We start from the raw sequence: 3,177 nt of genomic DNA on the forward strand, positions 1-3,177 counted from the left end.
TTAGAGCTTGGGACCCTAGCGCGCTAGTAATAAATAACTCTCTGCTGTGAACCTCGTGTCGGTGATCCTTCGCGACGACCCCTGCCCAGGAGGGAATCGAGAGTTCGGTTCCAACACCCTTTCCGGCCCTTTTTTCTCTCTGAGAACAAGACAGTAAGCTCCAAGACAGAAGAAACAGGACCCAGCTTCATCTTTTCTTATCTTTTCTTGAGGCCTAACAGGGCTGTGCCCGTCTTCAAATATTTGCTGAGGCTGTGAATGATAAATGCAAAGGTAGAATCCACTGTGTCCAATCCACTGTGTCCAAGCAGAAGAGAGGGTGTCGTGGGGAGCGGGCAGTGGGGTGACAAAGTCACCTGGCTGCCAGGCTGGACAGGTGAACACATTCATCATCTTGAGGCAGGCGACCTTCTCCTGCCTCTATCCGGCCTTCCTTCAGCCCATTTTCCCCGACTTCTGCCTCCACCTCCGGGACGTCCTGAGGGCGTACCGGCCTCCCACCTGCTAAGTCCAACAGACGCTTCAGCCTGGCTCTCACCAGCCATGGCAGGTTGCCCTCCTCCCTCTTGAGAACACGCTCTTCCTCGGCTGCAGAGACACCTCCTCTCCTTGTTTTCCTCCCACGTTAACAGTGACCACACTCACGCCACGTCACTCATGGTATTTCTGCATCAGAAATGCCATCCTTGGGCCAGGCGCCATGCCTCATGCCTGTAATCCTTTGGGAGGCTGAGCCGGGTGGATCCCTTGAGGCCAGGAGTTCAAGAATGGCCTGGGCAACACAGACGGACCCTGTCTCTACAAAAAGAAAAAGTTTTCAAGTCATCCCTCATTTTGCAATGCTGCTCTGATCTGAGCCCCTGTGGCCTCCGGATCCCCAGGCGTCTGTTCCCGAGAACGCGAGGCGGAAAGCCTAGTCCTGCACGAAATACCAACGACGCGAAGTCGACGGGTTGTTTCGACTTAGTTCTCTTTCCTGAGGGGTTCTGAATAAGTAATGAGCACCCCACAACGCCTCTGGGCCGCCATGGTCCCTCCCGGCCACGCCCCCTTACTCCCCCTCCAATCTCCGCCCTGCACCCTGGCAGCGCCCCCTGGCGGCGGCAGCCGGTCTTTGTGGAGCCAGCCCCGCCGCTGCTTGGCGGCTGGGTTTGTTCCTTATTTTAATGGCTGCGCATTGGCTGGGACTGCAACATTGTTTCTTTCTTCCACAAATATTAGTTTGAAATACACAGGAAGTTAATTTCCCGTCTGGCTGCCACACCTGCTGGTGGCGTGGACTGTGGCCCTGAGGCTGTTCCTTGCTTGCTTTAACCCTGGGAGACATCGGAGCCATCCCAAACAGGCTGTAGGGAGTATTGAAGACCGGGTTCACACGAGATCCTTTGCGGGGTGCAGTTGAGGAAAGCATGATTTTAGCTTGTAAGCTGCCTGGAGAATGCAAATGTGTGTGTGTATTCTTTTTTTTCCCCTTTTTTAGACGGTCTCCCTCTTTTGCCAGGCTGGAGTGCAGTGGCAGGATCTCGGCTTACTGCAACCTCCTCCTCCCAGGTTCAAGCGATTCTCCTGCCTCAGCCTCCGGAGTAGCTGGGACTACAGGTGCACGCCACCATGCCCGGCTAATTTTTGTATTTTTAGTAGAGACAGGGTTTCACCACATTGGCCAGGCTGGTCTCGAACTCCTGACGATGTGATCTGCCCGCCTCAGCCTCCCAAGTGCTGGGATTACAGGCCCGAGCCACTGTGCCCAGGCAATATATATATTTTTTAAAGACAGCTCAGCCCAAAGCAGCGCCAGCATGGACAGGCTGAGTGACGAAGACAGTGCCAGAGGCGCTCAGAGGGTGTGGGGGCAAGCATGCGGCCGGCTGGACCTGCAGGGACCCTGCTCCTGGCTGGAAAGGGGACCAGAGAGTCTCTGGGAAACACAGGCTCTGACCTCTGTGCAGGGTGAGGAAGGATTTTAGGAGCAGAGGGAGAGCTCAGCCCAGGCCCGAAGTCAGCACCAATGAGTGGCTGACCCCTGGGATCTTTGAGGAACCCGAAAATGCTTGATGGTCTTTGTGAGTCTGAAATCCAAACGAAGGGTCCTCGAGTTTCCCCAGAGGGACTCCGTTCGTCTCCTGGGACATGATGTATGCAGGCTTTGTTCCTTCTGGACCAGTCACGCCCCAGGCCAATCTGAGCCCTGTGGGGTGGGCCCTTCCAGGGCACTGTGATTAGGTCTAGGGAATTCCACCTGGAGGGAAGGGTAGGCTGTGTCCTTGGGAGGGAGACAGCAGGTGGCAGGCGCCAGCCTCCCAGGCAGAAGTGAAACCAGCTGGACGTCCTGGGTCAAGTGGGGGCTTGGAGAACTTTTCTGTCTAGCAAGAGGATTGTAAAACACACCCATCAGCACTCTGTAGCTAGCAAGAGGATTGTAAAATGCACCAATCAGAGCTCTGTAAAAACAGTCAGTGCTCTGTAGGTAGCAAGAGGATGACAAAATGCACCAATCAGCACTCTGTAAAAAGCACCAATCAGCACTCTGTAAAATGCACCAATCAGTGCTATGTAAAATGCACCAATCAGCAGGATTCTAAAAGTAGCCAATCGTGGGGAGGATTGAAAAAAGGGCACTCTGATAGGACAGAAACGGAACATAGAGGAGCCAATAAGGGAATAAAAGCTGGCCTCCGTCAACGTACCCCTTTCTCCCCGTCAGTGTGCCGCCGCAACCTGTTCGGGTCTTCTATGTTGTGGAAGGTTTGTTCTTTGTCTCTTCACAGTAAACCTTGCTACCGCTCACTGTTTGCCTCTGCGTTATCTTTAAGACCTGTAACACGCACCGCGAAGGGCCGTGGCTCCATTATTGAAGGGAGACCACGAAACCACCAGCAGGAACCAACTCTGGACACAGTATGTCCCTGCATCCCCGAAGCTCCCGCTACTCCCTGAACTATTCTTTGAAAACGGACCCTGTGTCCTTTTTTTTTGCCAGCAACACAAACTCAAAACAGCCACCATCATAGCCATCAATTACCAAACTCTTCTGCTGGGCCAGGCGGAAAGCAAAGCGCAACAGACCTTACCAGGAAGCCCCGCCACTCGTGTCCAGCCCCTACCCACTCACTCAGGTGCTCGTCACGCCCAGGAAGCCCCGCCACTCCTGTCCAACCCCTACCCACTCACTCAGGT

This window comes from Colobus angolensis, unplaced genomic scaffold (genome assembly GCF_000951035.1).
Source record: "Colobus angolensis palliatus isolate OR3802 unplaced genomic scaffold, Cang.pa_1.0 Scaffold43, whole genome shotgun sequence".
NCBI lineage: Eukaryota > Metazoa > Chordata > Mammalia > Primates > Cercopithecidae > Colobus > Colobus angolensis.